Source organism: Balaenoptera musculus, chromosome 5 (genome assembly GCF_009873245.2).
Source record: "Balaenoptera musculus isolate JJ_BM4_2016_0621 chromosome 5, mBalMus1.pri.v3, whole genome shotgun sequence".
In the NCBI taxonomy this organism is placed as follows: domain Eukaryota; kingdom Metazoa; phylum Chordata; class Mammalia; order Artiodactyla; family Balaenopteridae; genus Balaenoptera; species Balaenoptera musculus.
The window spans coordinates 108,688,440-108,706,283 of record NC_045789.1 but is presented as its reverse complement, the minus strand read 5'-3'; the positions used below and the strand labels follow the sequence as shown (position 1 = coordinate 108,706,283).

Genomic DNA, 17,844 nt, shown 5'->3' with positions numbered 1-17,844 from the left:
TTTTTGGGTTTTCCTTCATTCCTACACAATTCTGCCCCCACCCCCTACTTAGGGAGTTGCCTGGAGGATGGAGGACGTGATTATACTTCCCCAGAGCTTATGATACCAGGCACTGGAGCTTCCACAATATCAACATGTTAATATGTACAACCACCTTACAGGGTAGGTACCATTATCACCTCCATGTGAGGCATGAGGAAGTGAAACCCAGAAATCCAGCAAGTGGTCAAAGGTGGGATTTGAAGCCAGGCAATCTTAGCCACTCTGCTAGGTTTTCTGAGATCTTGGTCTATTTTAACAATCTGGAATGTGTTTTTTTTTTCTCCCCCTAAGAGCAATGGATTTCCTTTCCCATGAGTCCTTCTGGGGAGAGATTTCACCTTTTTCTCCTCCATGTTTCCTTCCCACAGTTACCATGCAGATAACAGTCTGTGTTTGCCCTGCGAGGTGACTTCCTTCCGGATATTAGCTGGCCCTACATTTTAACCCACAGCTACTAGCTCTGGGTCATCTGATGCCTTCGGTGCCTGTGTGAATGTTTATCTAGCTCCCCAGTGACTTACAAGAAGGGCATTTCCTGGAAATCTTGCAGATGGACATTTCACTGTGGTGAGATGTTTAGAGTGTCTGAATCACTCCTGTTGCCTAGTAACCTGTTTGTATTTGGCAGGAGGAAGGTGACTCAGGCACAGGTACAGTCAGACGCAGGACAGATATTTATTCGGTGCGAACTCCTCCCAGCACTAGACGATTGATTTCATGCTTAATCTTGCCACTGTTCTTTCCCATGTCACTGGGAGCAGAGGCTCCTTCAATTCTTTTCAAGTCAGGGAATTCAAAGGCCACTATGCTGTGCACAGAATCTACAGATCCCTTGTAGCTGAAATACAGGCTACATTATTTTTTCTATTGAGTTCTGAAGAAGAGCTTTAACACAAAAAGCAATTACAGGATTCTTACATATAAAAGTGAATTGGAATTATATGCTGTCATGGAAGTTACTTGCCATCCCTATAAGAATTAATTCTCTCATAAATTCATAGTTTATATATTCCTGAACAGCCCTGAGTCACTAATTCTGACCTCATAGTCAAAGAAGGAATTTTTTTCAGGCAACCAGAGGGTTGACTCATTTGGTGGGCCATATTTCAAGCCAGAAAAACTAATACACTTTTACATATACCTGTCTTTTTACCTGAAAGAATTGATACCACAATACAAGTAGCTTCAGAATTGAAGGGGTTCACCCTCAAACACCACTGTGAATATAAATAAATGTTGGGGCTTCCCTGGTGGCGCAGTGGTTAAAAATCCGCCTGCCAATGCAGGGGACACAGGTTCGAGTCCCGGTCCGGGAAGATCCCACATGCCACGGAGCAACTAAGCCCATGTGCCACAACTACTGAGCCTACGCTCTAGAGCCCGCGAGCCACAACTACTGAGCCCCCGTGCCGCAACTACTGAAGCCCGCACACCTAGAGCCCGTGCTCCGCAACAAGAGAAGCCACTGCAATGAGAAGTCTGTGCACCACAACGAAGAGTGGCCGCTGCTCACCACAACTAGAGAAAGCCCGTGCACAGCAACAAAGATCCAATGAAGCCAAAAATAAATAAATAAATTTATATTAAAAAAAAAACAACTCTCCAATATCCAGCCGCCTTCTTGTTGCCTCCACTTGTTAGATGTAAATGCTAAATCACAGTTAGAACTCTGAAGCACATTTTACAATAGAACACAGACTACGAGTCAAGATAGAATGTCAAAGGTCAATTAACTGCATGCTAAAAATATCTGTGTCGCTCTCCACTAATACCAATATAGACAGAGAGAATATTAAAGTCTTTGCAAGCTGACTGGGTCAGGGTCCCTAAGACCACTCCCAGTTTGATGATTTACTAGGAGGACTCATAGGACCCAGTATACAGTTGTACTCATGGCTATTTTTACAGCAGAGGGATACAAAGCAAACTCAGCAAAGGAAAAAGGTACGTGGGGCTAAAGTCCAGAGGAGACCAGGAGCAAGCTTCAAGAGTCCTTTCCCAGTGGAATCACACAGGTGGTACTTAATTTCCCCAAGAAGTTGTGCCAACACCTGTGAAATATCGTCTCCCAGAGAAGCTCATTAGTGACTCTGGGTTTTCATTAGGGCTGGTCACATAGGAACCTTCTGCTAGGCATGTACCTAAATTCTACACTCCCAGAATGCAAGCAGGCATTCAACAGAAACCATACTGTTTGCACAACAGTCCCAGGCACAGTGCACCATTCTTACTAGGAAATGGTGGGAACCTCCTCCAATCTAAGTTACCAGGCACCACCAGTCAAGGGCCAACCTTGCAAGTGGGCGTTTCTAAGGAGCGCAGTCTCAGACCTGCTGTGTTAATTCATTTCTGTACACTGTTCTATTTCAATTAGCTACCATACAGGACCAAACTATAGGAGAAAGGTCTTACTCTTAGCAGGTCACCTAGGTACATCATGAGCCTAAGAAGCACTTCAACCCTGTATATTTTCAGTATTTAAAATGCAGCATTTTTACGTGGACTTGTCTTAACTTACATAGTAGAAGAGCTAAGATGGCCTTTAGTGTCCTTTTTTTTGCATAATAAAAAGAGCTGAATTCTAGTCTTGTTTACTTTTTCTGGGCACTTTCTTTTTAAAAATGCCATTTGAAAATTCTGAATGAATAGTATTCCTACACTGAAACTGTGAGAAACCATTTAACTTATCAGATTGGGTGAAAAAATCCAGACCCAAATGGACAGCTAGTCTCACAAGTTCTAGCAGGGGGTGAGAATAAGATAAATCCCCTCTGGGAGGCAATTTGACAACACAGCTATCAAAATTATACACATCCTTTATGACTGGCAATTCTACTTTGCAAATTTATACACATATAATTGTGTACATGCAGAATAACCTACACACAAAGTTATTTATTGCGGCATTGTTTAAGAGCAAGGATTGGCTACAACCCAAATGTGCATCAATAGGTCACTATTTAAATTGTGGTACATCCATACAATGGACTACTCTGTGACTGTTGAGAGAAGAAAAAAAAGAATGAGGACGCTCTCTTTGTACTGATTTGTTAAACCCTCCTACGTATATCAGGAGAAAAAAATACATTGCTCAAAAGTATAGTTTGCTATCGTTTACTTTATGAAGGGGGCAAATATGAATTCATACTTGTGCACAGAGATACTCTGGAAGGCTGCATTAGGCACTGATAGCTGAGGCTGGGAGGGGGTGGTGGAGACAGAATTTGGGCAGAATCTGTGAACCTGAAAAAAATGAAGTAAAATGGTATCCTTGAAAAGTAATCCTTCTTTTCTAAGCCTAGGTCACATCACCCTGGCACCTGTTTTTTGCTTATTGTTTTAATAAGCTTCTCTATTTTGCAGTGATTAAACTAGAGCATTAAGATTGCTTTATCTTATTTCCCAAATCAGGTTCCAACTCTTTCCTTTTCATCTGTGCTTGTCTGCCATCTAGAAGGAGTTTTTCCCAGGACACCTGAGAGTGAGTCAAGTTATCTGCGCCTCCCTTCTCCCATTTGTTTGCTGAGGATATTGGGGGCTTTTCTTATTTATTTATTTATTTATTTATTTATTTATTTATGGTTGTGTTGGGTCTTTGTTGCTGCGCTCGGGCTTTTCTCTAGTTGCGGCGAGCGGGGGCTACTCCTCGTTGTGGTGCGCGGGCTTCTCACTGCGGTGGCTTCTCTTGTTGCGGAGCACGGGCTCTAGGTGCACGGGCTTAGGTGCTCTGCGGCATGTGGGATCTTCCCAGACCAGGGTTCAAACCCGTGTCCTCTGCATTGACAGGCGGATTCTCAACCACTGTACCACCAGGGAAGCCCTATTTGGGGGCTTTTTAAAAGCTCCATGAAAGCAGGAATTTTGCTTTGTTCACTGCCTCATTCGCAACACTGAAATGAGAGCCTGGCCCACAGAAATTGTTCAGTAAGTATTTGTTGAATACATGAATTCTTTTCTTTACCCAGCTTCCATGGGACAGACACTATCAGACAAAGGGAGAGATATCACTGCGGTCAAATATTCAGAAATAGTTGTCATTCCTAGTATCGGCCCATATGGGCATTCTAATCCTAGCAACATTCTTAGAATTATTTTGAATTTTACAGAAGACAAACAAATACGCCTATGGAATGCTGGGCTCAACAGTGACTCTTAAATATTCATAAAAATTTATTTTTAATTAACTTGGAATTACATGGCCCTGGGGTCCATCTTTGGGCTGAAGACTTTTTAGGCAAACACCACACTAACTAGTAATGATGAAGAAGAATGGCTATCATAAGAGTCAACTGAGCCCCGGTCCTAAGGTGCCCTAGCTATAGAGAAGAAAAAGAAAATCTTGTGCATTAAAAATGCAACTCCTATTTTTATTTTCAAGAGTAAAATTATCCTAGGAATTAAATTCAAATTAGTTTAGACAGTGAATTGAGTTGCACAATGTGAATCATGAACGTGAAAACTTCCTTCCTCCTCAGTGGGCAGAGAATGGGTATAACTACCACATCTCTTTGACCTTAGTTTAAAAACTGCAGAAACAGAATAACTTTGCTAGTAATCATTTCAGTAATGTTGTTGAACAGGTGCACAGCTGACCAACGTTTCTTTGAAGATTTTTAGTGCCACTAATTTTTCTTAATGCATAGTTGAGGCAGTTACTGCGTGCCGTATTTTGACAGTCATGCAAAGAGGTTAGGAAGTTTTGGTGTCACCTCTATTTCTCTTGCTGTCATTTAAGACAACAATCCAACAAGTAGGGAAACATCCACTCACCTGAAACAGCTTGAAATCTAAGACTCTTCTGAGGATAAAATAGAAATTCTCAGAGTTAAGGCATTTTCGAAATGTCTTAACTAGAAAAGAGAAGATAGCCGAGAAGTTGCAGGACAACTGGTAGGCAACCAACCTTCAGCGGATGCAAATCACACTTATGATCTAGCACCAGGAAGCACCCAACCTACTGTTTGCAGATGGCAGCACAGCAAATCCCACCGTGGTCCCTGGTCCTCGCAGCAGTGAACATTCAGTCTTGTAGCAGATCCTTTCTGCGAAGAGTGGGAGGGGCAGAGGATGATAGCTCTAAAAGGCAGAGAAAGTGAGAGGTTAAATAAGAATGATGCTTTGTTATGTTTTGCTGGTTTTCTGGGGGTGAGGGTGAAATGATGAGTTCTACGATAACTGCCCTCCCTGGAAGAGTCAGGGGAGAACACTGGCTCTAACAGGTACCAGAATTTCAGGGGGAGAAAAGCAACTTGGCCATGCATTCCACCAACATTAATTTAATACCTGACACACCTGTTCAGAGGTGGAGCAAGGAAGGTAGGTGGATTCCCGTCACGATGCTCACAAGCAGATAAAAGAAGCCTGTGATCAATGCCACCGAGAGAAGTCAGTCAGAATCAGAGCGAGGCTGGCGTGGCTGATTCACAGCAAGTGGTTAGGGAGTGAGGGGATGCTATTTGAGTTAAGACTTAATAATAATGGGGGGTGGGACATGGAAGAAGAGCATTCCAGGTCAAAGAAGCAGCTGGTTCAAAGGCCCTGAGGCAGGAATGAGCCAGGCAGGTTTAGAGAATGGAAAGGCAATGGAGCATTGAAACTCAGGAATAGAGAAGTGCAGCGGAGGCCGGAGGCCAGAGGCCAGGTCACCGAGGGCTTTGCAGAGCAGGTGAGGAACTGCCACTACACAGGCAAACTCAGTGTCACCGAAACCCAGGCTGTTGTGAGGTGCATAATCTGTCAGGTTCAAACAAAATGGTGGAGGATTCCCTTCGAAATACACACAACTGCTGTGATATTTTAATGGGTTTTTAAATAGACTTTATTTTTTAGAGGAGTTTTAGATTCACAGTGAAATTGAGCAGAAAGTGCAGAGATTTCCCATACTTCCCCACACATGCATAGCCTCCTCCATTATCAACGTCCCCCACGGAGTGGGTGGTACATATGTTACCGTCAATGAACCTACATGGACTCATCATAATCACCCAGAGACCACAGTTTACAGCAAGGTTCACCCTTGCTGGCATACATTCTATGGCTTTGGACACGTGTATAATGACATGTATCTACTATTAAAGTATCAGAGTAGTTTCGCTGCCCTAAAAATCTGCTATGCTCCACCTATTCATCTCTCCCTCCCCTCTTTCAATGGATTTTAAGTAGCTGAAATTTGACTGGTGGGTGGAAGTAAAATGTATACCATTTCCCAGAGGTTTACAATTCATAAACCACCATATGAATATCCTAAGAGTATAGACTGAGATACACACACAGACACACACACACAGACACACACACAAAGACACACACACGATATTTGGTAGTTGACGTATATATACCTTTTAAATGCTTAACAAATTTCATTAAAATCTATGTTTAACAATTACAGGGCATATACATACATATCCGCAACCAGAAACCGATTTTCAACTGAGATCCCACTTTCACCAAAAATACTCAACTGTTGGAAGAGACTCAAGAACGAATGTGTCACTCCTAGTTATATACCCAAGAAAAATGAAAGCCCTAGTCCACACAAAAACTTGCGCACAAATGTTCATTCTGCATTATTCATAACAGCCACTAGAGAAAGCCCACGTGCAGCAACAAAGACCCAATGCAGCCAAAAATAAATAAATTTTTTAAAAAATGTATATGGGGTTTCTTTTGGGGATAATGTAAATGTTCTAAAATTAGATAGTGTGATGGTGCACAACTCTGTGAATACACTAAAAATCACTGAATTGTACTCTTTAAAAGAGTGAATTTTATGGTATGAATTACATCTCAATAAAGTTGTTATAAAAATTAAAGAACAAGGGAACTCCCTGGCAGTCCAGTGGTTAGGACTCGGTGTTTTCATTGCCAGGGCCCAGGTTCGATCGCTAGCTGGGGAACTAACATCCTGCAAGCTGCTCAGCGTGGCCAAAAATTAAAATTAAAAAACGTAAGTATATCTGAAATGCCGGGTAGAGATGAATAAACTTCAACTGGTCAACAATGCTACGTTCCAATAAGGCCCATAATAGGAAGCAACTTAGTTTACATTGCAGATACCATGCAATACTCTCAGTGGGCCATGTTCACTCCTTTGAAAAGACCTCCCCACCCTCAGAGAATGTCTTTCTCATTTCACTTGGGACCTCGTTCCAGCCATTACCTCTCTCTCGACTTCACCCACCACTGCCACTAACCTGACCCTACTTCCAGCCACCACACTGTTTCCCCTGGATTGCCTTAATCTTCTCCTGCTCCTGATTTTCCACAGGAAAATCTGATCTTTCTAAAAATTTACTCTCACTTGAGACCCTTCAGAGGTTCCCCATATTTAAGCCATTTCTGGAACACTGAGGTACTATTAGAAGAAATTAATGTATATTCATATTCAATCAGGTAGTACATGTGCCTCTTAATATTAAAGGTGCCTAAAAATATGCCCTCAAAGTATCCCCAAACCATGCCTGTCCCTGCCTGTAGGGACACTGGTTGCACCGTTAACACCCACCAATAATCTCATGGGCTAATCTTTGCATCTGCCAACTTGAGCTACTCTATCAAAAGGATCAATTCAATTGCCTATTTATAAGGTAAGAACTGGGCTAACAAAGAGATTTCTCAAGAAGACACACATCCCGAAGGTCCAATGTTTTTCATCTACCTACACACCACAGTATGTAGAAACAAGCCCAGAGTGTCAAGTTGGGAGAAGCTGAAATTTAAAGTAGCTCATAAAACAGGCAACAGTTTATTTCTTAGGTAGCAGGGGTAAGTCAAATTAAAGAAGAGCAGATAGTGGTTCCTGGGTCATAACTTAAGTCTGTGGACATTTATAATTGTTTATAACATGGTATTAATGATACTGACAACATCGTCAGCTTATAGTTTTTTTCATCTAGTCAGACTTAAAATGTGTGCTCTTGTTGAAAAGGAGGTGGGTAAAGGGGGTGGATGTTAGACTGCAAATTCATGCTGACTACTCCAAACACTCTGTACACATCCTGAAGTAGTTAAGAGAAGACCCATTTAAAAGAGTGTCACGGAAGTTCATTCATTTTAATTTGAAGTATATATACCATGCATCACTTCATAAAGGAATAAAGTAAATGATACAACTTACAAAGTAAAATACTCCTGTAAAAGGAGTAGCATAGGATCAGAAAGCCAGGTAAATAGAGACCAGGGGTTCTTGATCACAAGATGCAGCGGGAGGAGGGCGGGTGTGTTTCCTGTGACTGAATATCGTCTCACCCACTCCCAGTAAAAGGAATCGCCACACTCAGCACCTCTGGGACTCCAGACATGATACATAACGTCCCTGTGCCTCAGTTTCCTCATCTATAAGTAGGGCTAACAACAGCACTAACTTCATAGGGTCCTTAAGAGGGGTGAAGGAGTTAATATTTATAAAGACCTTAGAAACAGCACCTGGCATATAGTATGCATTATCCATATTTGTTAACTAACTAAAATAGAAAGGAAAGAACAGGGGGAATTGGGTGTACTGGTTAAGTCTTAAAACATGACAAAAACTGGGATACATATTTGGCTCTCAGTTCCTTTGCAGCTAGAGCAAAAAAGAGAAGAGACAAAATTTTCCAAACTCAGAGTGTGAGTATCTCCATATCTGCATGTATTGGGAGGATGGGGAATAGGGAACCATATTTTGTTCCCCAGGGGCAAAAAAGCTCTTCTTGACACTTAGCTCTAACATGCTCACTGCAGGTCTGTACACAAGAGGCAATGAGCGATAGCACAGACCAGGGAGACCATGTCACATGATAGTTTTTCATCATGACCCTCAATAAATTCCGAAGCATAGCTCTCTAGCGTTTCTTCAGTAGGAAGCCAAGGCAATGCAATACAAATAAGCAGCTCAGATGGTCTGGCTCATTTCAGGGACATAACTGCACCAGAAATCCATCCTTTACTTCCATATCCCTCAGCCATGCATCTGATAAGGGCTGAAGAGAAGACAGTTCCAGATTTGTGGAACAAATTCTCTACCATCAGGAGATGGCCAAGCTACAGCCACATAAAAACACTAAGTAACCTGATGCATTGAAAGTGACTTTCCACAGAAGCCTCTGTTTTTAAGTCTAATGGACTTGAGAGTCACCATCTGGCCAAAGAACAGCCATAATTATCTCAGGGGATTGAACAGCTCAAAGAATATTCCTATTTGTCATAGTCATCTCAGGCTCTACCTAACAGTTAAACGTGGAGCATTTCCAAATTACAAAAGCCATTGTGCTTGAGGCACATTTTATTGTAAGTTGGAAAATAGATTAATTTTTATTTTAAAGACTAGTTATTAGAGAGCAAACCTTAGCTAGCAAAGGTCCTTTGTTCCTTCAGATATTCCCCTGCTGTACATGGAAGACATGACACAGCTGAACTCCCACGCTATTCCACAAACCCTGTGAATTAGCTAATGTTCCAGTGATTTGTCAGCTTTTTTCATTCCATCAGGCAAAGTGTGTTGTTCTTAGGACTGATTATTTAAGAATGTTTCTTCAGATTGAAATAGTGTTCCATCTTAAAGTTGTTAATCAACTAAAGCAATGTATTTCCATTTTAATTCTTGGGGGGGTATTACTAAAGCCACCCAAAGAAAGCAGAAATAGATTAATTCACTTGCAGTTTACAGGCACTAAACATAGCACTTGGCAAGGAAGAAGAGGAGAGGATGGCATGTATAATAAATCCCCATGCATCTTTGGACAAACATCACCACCTTGAAAAGAAGCCTTTTCTTGACTCTTCCTGATTGGATTAGGGTCCCCTTTACCTGCTTCCACATCGCCCTATACTTTTTCTCCACCATAACTGTTTGCTAATTGTAACTATCTAGTCAACTACTGGTAAAGATTTACTGGCTCTTTTCTGTCAAACTGTAAACCCCATGAGGGAAGGGACCACACCTGTCAGGTTTATCTGCCGTGTTCCTGGCACATAGTTGATATTATTTGTTCACTGAGTGACCCCCACTTTATAAGATACCAGCTGTGTTCCTAAAGAGTCCCATGTAAGCCCCTTGCGAGTAAGACAATGAAGTCCTTGAAGTAATCTTATAAAGGGGGGAGGAAGGGAGGAAAGCATTACATATCATGAAACCCACAAGTTTGATGCCTTGAAGATTTTCAGAAGCAGAGTCCTTCGATGTACACATGGCAGGTATGAGTGAGAGAGGGAGGGAGAAATGGGGGGAGGGAGGACAGACTAATTTAGACGGTTGCTTTAAGAGTAAAACTGTATGATGAGAACTCAAATAGTGTTTTCTAATTATAGACTCAAATTTGAAATGTCTTGAAAGGTCACTCTGTACTTCCCTCTGCCTAATACAAGCAGCATTCAAACATCCCAGAAATAGGAGTCCTTTTTTTTTTTTTAAACCCAGAGAGAAAAAGTTGAACAGATTAAAAAGCCCAGTGTCTCTCAGCCTCTACAGTTTTTCTGTTAGGTCTTCCATGAAGAGACAATCGTCAATCTAGTTCTTTCCTTCAGGACACAAAGTTGTTGTTACATTCGAATTCCTCAACTCTTTAGAGTAAAAGTCACAAGAAATAGTACCACATAGTATCATAACAGTGAAACTTCACTAATTACTTAATTTTAAGAGATGCTTTCAGACCTACTGCAACCAAAGAAAACAATATTTTTATACTTTAACACTGAAAGTGAGAAGGTTTTAAACTTACTGGTGAGCAAAGAAACCCAAATCAAAATATTTGTGTTAAAAAAAAACACAAAAATATCAAGCTGCTCTCCAGGACTACTGTAAAATACATTTCTTATATTTTACAAACACCCTAAGAATGTGAACAAGATTTAACTCTGAGCCTCTGACATTATTAATAACAGTGAAAAACTGGAAATAACTAAGTATCCAACAACAGGGGGTTGCTTAAATAAGTTGTGATGGATGAATGCAACAGAATACTGAAATACTTCTCTACCATGTTGAGTGGGGAGTGACAAGAGGTTCATGATATATCCATGAGTACAAAATAGTGATATACGTATGACCCTATTTATCTTGTTTTTTAAAAGTTGTACATGGGAATTCCCTGGCAGTCCAATGGTTAGGATTCTGCACTTCCATTGCAGGGGGCATGGGTTTGATCCCTGGTCGGGGAACTAAGATGCCACATGCCGGGCAGTAATGCAAAGAAAAAAAAAAAAGTGGCACACATAAATGTAAATGCTGGAAAGATGACGCAAATTTTTAACAGGTGATAGATTATAGATGACTTAAGTTTTCCCTTTGCGTATCAAGGTTCAAAATTTTCTAAAATAAACATGAGTTGTTACTATAATTTAAAAGTTAAAGAGAAAAGGTGAGTCTTAAACTCCTAAAATAAATTTCCAAATATCAGCTATTATATTAACAGTCTCTTAAAGAAGTTTAGTATTATGATAAGCATAGAGTCTGTTTAATATCACGTACTAAGGATAAAAATAATAAACCTCATTTTTCCTTTTGGTAACTATGCGTGGGGTAGGCAAATAAAAACATTCTGTCTCGGAAACTTAAAAAGTTTTCTTTTTAGCAAGATGCCATTTGTGGTAACATGCCACCAGGTAGCAAAGAGATCAGCCCCTCTAGTTAAATATAGCATAATTATATAGTTCATAAAATTAAAGTAAAATGTACATATTTGCTGTGATTACTACTCTTGCTCAAATAAAATGCTGTCTTTGAACATAAAAATGAAACTAGAAGTAAAAATGAAACCAGACATGGATAAATATGAATTAAGACAGAAACAAATTGCGAGGTGGGGGCGGTGGAGGGGGTATTATTAGAAGGAGGCTGCCAGACAGAGAGAATTCACCTCTGGTCAGGGAGAAAGGACGTTTGTGGGGAGGCAGAGTAACTCCTCAGGATATAGAAGCATTATAATCAAAACCGCAGGGATTCTGTAGTATCGGTACCTGAGTAGATTAACAGAATGAGCAGACTAGCTACACCTGAGTAATTCAGCCAGCACTAAACTTGCGCTAGCTCTCCAGCTCTTGCTTGGGAAGTCTCCTTTAGATTCCCAAGTTTCTTGGTTCTGTAATCCATTACCTCTAGTTCTTATTTTTCTCTCTCTTAATCTTTTGTTGTCCTTGGTCTTAACGTTTCTAAGAGATTGATTACTCCAGCCTCCTCACTAGTTATCAGCAGTTTGCTTCTCTTGTTTTAGAAAATGAATAATTTGTACTTACTTTAACTCTTATAAAAGTTTACCTGGTCTACCTGTGTATCATGACCCATCACAGACAGCCTCACCCAACAGGTTTCCAACATTCCTTCTAAGCAATATCAAAGCAAAATACATACTGGCATATTTACATAATCCTCTATTTCACAAAGCAACGTCTTTCAAGATCTTCTTTTTAAGTCTTGGAGGAAGGATAATGTTCAGAGAACAAAATGTTGAGTCAAGAAAGTAAACTCTCAGGACCACAAAGAGTTATTTGGTGTCCAAATAAAAGAACAATTAAAATACCAGGAATAACCGGAAAGGGGGAAGAAGAAGGAAGTGAAATGAGGGGCACTCTAGCAGAAGGTTTTGCAACTGAACCTTGAGCAAAATAAAGGAAAACGAAGCAACGCATCCAAAGCCCAGGGATGATGAACATATTTTGAGGGCAGGGGCCAGTGGTGAGACTCAAGATGTAAACCAGAGCTCCTGCTGGTAGAAACCAGGCTCTAACGGGCTGTCATAAAAATGCATGGTGATGCTGACCAAGTAAATAAATCAGCTGTGTACTTTTACGTTGAGCTTCTGAGTCATGCATGGTCAGAGGCTACATCTCAGAGTACACGAAGGAAAAGTCTGAGTAAACATTATGAATGTCATTATTAATGACCATCTCACCCTCTCTCTTGCTATTGAAATCAACCCATGGGCTTTGAATACTTTGGACATCACCTTGATTTCAGAGAAGAGAAGGATGAGGTTTAGCGCATCGAGAAAGAAACTCTGAGGTCCTCCCTAACCTCCCTGAAGTGTCTAAAGCTTGCTATAGAGAAAAGTAGAGAATAATTCCTATTCACCCCTACAGAAAGGTTTACAGACAGTAAATAATCCCAATGGTGGATCACATTTCTAAACAAACAAACAAACAAAAATATGTCAAGGAAACGCAAGCATGCGTATTCTCCCCACCGAGAATACACACATTCATTTTTCACTCTTTCATGGTACTTTAAACTGTAATAATGTATTAGGTGGTGAGTCACTCTCTAATTGAGAGCAGTGGGAAATATGATGAAAACAAGAAAGTAAAGAGGCTTCCTGAGGGACAGAGCATGAGCAAAGAATACTTTATTACAGTCAGGAGACCTGGTTTTAACCTGGATTCTGATATTGCTAAGTGTGATTTTTAAAAGTCACTTTAACAGATTCAGCATACAGAAAATCAAGTTGAACTCAACAACACAATCAATCCACTGGATCTAACTGACATCTCTAGACTACTTCTTCTTGTAACAGCAGAATACACATTCTTCTCAAACTCACATGAACATTCACCAAGAGAGACCACATTCTGGGCCATAAAGCACACCTTAATAAATTTAAAAGAATAGAAATTATACAATGTCTCCTTTCAGATCAAAATGGAATTAAACTAGAAATCAATAATGAAAGATAGCTGGAAAATCCCAAAATACTTGGATATTAAATAACACATTTCTAATTAACACATGAGCCAATAAAGAGATCCCAAGGGAAATTTTTAAAATATTTTGAACTAAATAAAAATGAAAATATAACTTATCAGAATTTATCGATGCAGGGACTTCCCTGGCAGTCCAGTGGTTAAGACTCCATGCTTCCAATGCAGGGGGCGAGGGTTCGACCCCTGGTCAGGGAACTAAGATCCCACATGCCACGTGGCGTGGCCAAATTAAAAAAAAAATTATTTTGGACTTCCCTGGTAGTCCAGTGGTTAAGACTCTGCGTTTCCACTGCAGGGTACAGGTTCAATCCCTGGTCGGGGAAGTTCCACATGCCACGTGGTATGGCAAAAAAAAAAAAAAAAAAAAAAAATTATGGATGCAGCAAAAGCAGAAGGAAATTTATAGCAATAAATGCACATTTTAGAAAAGAAGATCTAAAATCAATAATCTAAGCTTATACCTTAGGAAACTAGAAAAAGAAGAGCAAATTAAACCCAAAGTAAATAGAAGAAAAAAAATAATACAAAATTAGAGCATAAATCAATGGAATTGAAAACAGGAAATCAAGAGAAAATTAATGAAACCAAAACCTTGTTATTTGAAAAGATCAATAAAATCAACAGGTCTCTAGGCAGGCTAACTAAGAAAAAAAAAGAACACAAACTTCTAATATCAGAAATAAAAGAGAGGACTGTAGACCCCACAAACATTAAAAGGATAATAAAGGAATACTATGAATGTATCTATGCCCATAAATTTAATAACCTGGGTGAAATGGACCACTTGCTTCAAAGATGCAATGTGCCAAAACTCACAAGAAACAAGCCATCTGCATAAGCCTATATCTATTAAATAAATTGAATCAATAATTAATAACCTTGGGAAATCCCTGGCAGTCCAGTGGTTAGGCATAGCCAAAAAAAAAAAAAAAATTAATAACCTTATAAAATACAAAGCACCAGGCCCAGATGGGTTTACCAGTGAATTCTGCCAAGTATTTAAGGAAGAAATCATACCAATCTCTTTCAGAAGATAGAAGCAGAGGGAATACTTCCTAATTCATTCTATGAGGCCAGCGTTACCCTGATACCAAAACCAGACAAAAACAATACTAGAAAACTGTAGACCACTATCTCTCATGAACACAGATGCAAAATCCTCAACAAAATAACAAAAATTGAATCCAACTATGTAAAAAGAGAATTATACACCATGACTAAATGAGATCTATAAAAGGTATGCAAGGCTAATTAAACATCTGAAAATGAATTAATGTAATCCATCACATCAACAGGCTAAAGAAGAAAAATCACATGATCATACCAATAGATGTAGAAAAAGCATTTGACAAAATCCAGCACCCATTCAGGATAAAAACTCTCAGTCAACTAGGGAGAGAGAGGAACTTTCTCAACTTGATAAAGAACATCTACAAAAAGCCTACAGCTAATATCATATTGTACTAAATGCTGAAAGCTTGAAGCTTCACCACTAAGATCAGGAACAAGGTAAGGATGTGTCCTCTCACCACTGCTTTTTAACATCAAACTGGAAATCCAAGCTCATACCATTAGATAAGAAAAGGAAATAAAAAATATAGAGATTGGGAAGGAAGAAATAAAACTCTCTTTGTTTCACAGACAACATGATCATCTATGTAGAAAATCTGAAAGAAATAACCAAAAAAACTCCTAGAACTAATAAGCAATGATAGCAAGGTTGCAGGATACAAGGTTAACATACAAAAGTCAACCACTTTCCTATATACCAGCAATGAACAACTGGAATTTGAAATTTAAAACACAATACTATTTACATTAGCAGCTCTCCCCCCCAAATTGAAATACTCAGGTATAAATCTAACAAAATATGTATAAGCTCTACATGAGGAAAACTACAAAACTGATTAAAGATATCAAAGAAAAACTAAATAAATGGAGAGCTATTCCATGTTCATGAATAGGAAGAGTCAATGTTGTTAAGATGTCAGTTCTTCCCAAATTGAAGCACAGATTCAATGCAATCCCAATCAAAATCCCAGCAAGTTATTTTGCAGATATTGACAAACTGATTCTAAAGTTTATATGGAGGGCTTCCTTGGTGGCACAGTGGTTAAGAATCCACCTGCCAATGCAGGGGACATGGGTTCAATCCCTGGTCCGGGAAGATCCCACATGCCACAGAGCAACTAAGCCCTTGCGCCACAACTACTGAGCCTGCGCTCTGGAGCCCACGAGCCACAACTACTAAGCCCAAGTGCTGCAACTACTGGAGCCCGTGCACCTAGAGCCCATATTCTGCAACAAGAGAAGCCACTGCAATGAGAAACCCACGCACCGCAAAGAGTAGCCCCCACTCACCACAGCTAGAGAAAAAGCCCGCACCCAGCAACAAAGACCCAACTCAGCCAATAAATAAATAAATAATGAATAAAGTTTATATGGAGAGACAGAACAGCCAACTCAATTTTGAAGGAGAATAACCAACTCAATTTTGAAGGAGAATAACACTACCTGACTTCAAGACAATTTAAAGCTAGAGTAATCAAGATAGTCTCATATTGGTGAAAGAACAGACGAAGAAGTCAATGAAATAGAATAGAGAGCCCAGAAATAGACCCACATAAATAAAGTCAACTGATCTTTGACAAAGGAGCAAAGACAATACCTTGGAGCAAAGATAGTCTTTTCAATAAATGGTACTGGAACAGCTGGTCACTCATATGCAAAAAAATGAATCTAGACACAGATCTTACACCCTTCATAAAAGTTAACTCAAAATGGATCACAGGCCTAAATGTAAAGCACAAAACTAACTCTTAGAAGATAACACAGGAGAAAACCAATTGACCTTGGATATGGAGATTACTTTTCTGATACAACAGCAAAAATCACAATCCTTGAAAGAAATAACTGATAAGCTGGACTTTACTAAAATTAAAACCTTGTGCTCTGTGAAAGGCAATGTCAAGAGAATGAGAAGACAAGCAACAGACTGGGAGAAAATGTTTGCAAAAGAACATATGATAAAGGACTGTTCTCCAAAATATACCGAAAACTCTTAAAACTCAACAATAAGAAAACAAACAACCCAATAAATAAATGGGTCAAAGACTTGAACATACCTCATCAAACAAGATACAGAGATGGCAAATAAGCATATGAAAAGATGCTTCACATCACATGTCACACAGGAAATGCAAATTAAAACAGCAATGAGATACCACTACACCTACCAGAATGCCCAAAATCTGGAACACTGACAAAACCAAATGATGGTGAGTATGTAGAGCAACAAGAACACTCATTAACTGATGGTCGAAATGCAAAATGGTACAACCACTTTGGAAGACAGTCTGATGGTTTCTTACAAAACTAAATACACTTTTACCGTACAGTTTAGCAATCGTGCTCCTTGGTATTTACCCAAAGGAGTTAAAAACTTATGTCCACACAAAAACCTGCACACATACAAATATTTATAGCAAGGTTATTCAGAATTGCCAAAAATTGGAAGCAAACAAGATGCCCTTCAATGGGAGAATGGATAAACTGTGATACATCATACAATGGAATATTATTCAGTGACAAAAAGTAATGAGCTATCTCAAGCTACAAAAAGACATGGAAGAACTTTTTTTTTTTTTTTTTTTTTTTTTTTTTTTTTTTTTTTTTTTTTTTTTTTTTTTTTTTCTGCGTTTTATAGCTACTTTATTTTTATTTATTTATTTTTATTTTTGGCTGTGTTGGGTCTTCGGTTCGTGCGAGGGCTTTCTCCAGTTGCGGCAAGCGGGGGCCACTCTTCATCGCGGTGCGGGGACCGCTCTTCATCGCGGTGCGCGGGCCTTTCACTATCGCGGCCCCTCCCGTTGCGGGGCACAGGCTCCAGACGCGCAGGCTCAGTAGTTGTGGCTCACGGGCCCAGCCACTCCGTGGCATGTGGGATCTTCCCAGACCAGGGCTCGAACCCGTGTCCCCTGCATTAGCAGGCAGATTCTCAACCACTGCGCCACCAGGGAAGCCCAAGACATGGAAGAACTTTAAGTGCAAATTGCTAAGTAAAAGAGCCCATCTGAAAAGGCTACATACTATATGATTCCAACTATATGGCATTCTGGAAAAGGCAAAACT

The 17,844-nt window shown here is 39.8% G+C and overlaps 1 protein-coding gene across 1 annotated transcript in view; it reads right to left on the bottom strand.

Annotated features, from left to right (window-relative positions):
• Positions 1–17,844, bottom strand: part of SGMS2 (sphingomyelin synthase 2) — an 83,927-nt gene that overhangs the window by 43,665 nt on the left and 22,418 nt on the right. The window contains 1 exon segment of the mRNA XM_036853762.1: positions 5,001–5,118. The gene's annotated coding sequence lies outside the window, so the exon portion shown is untranslated.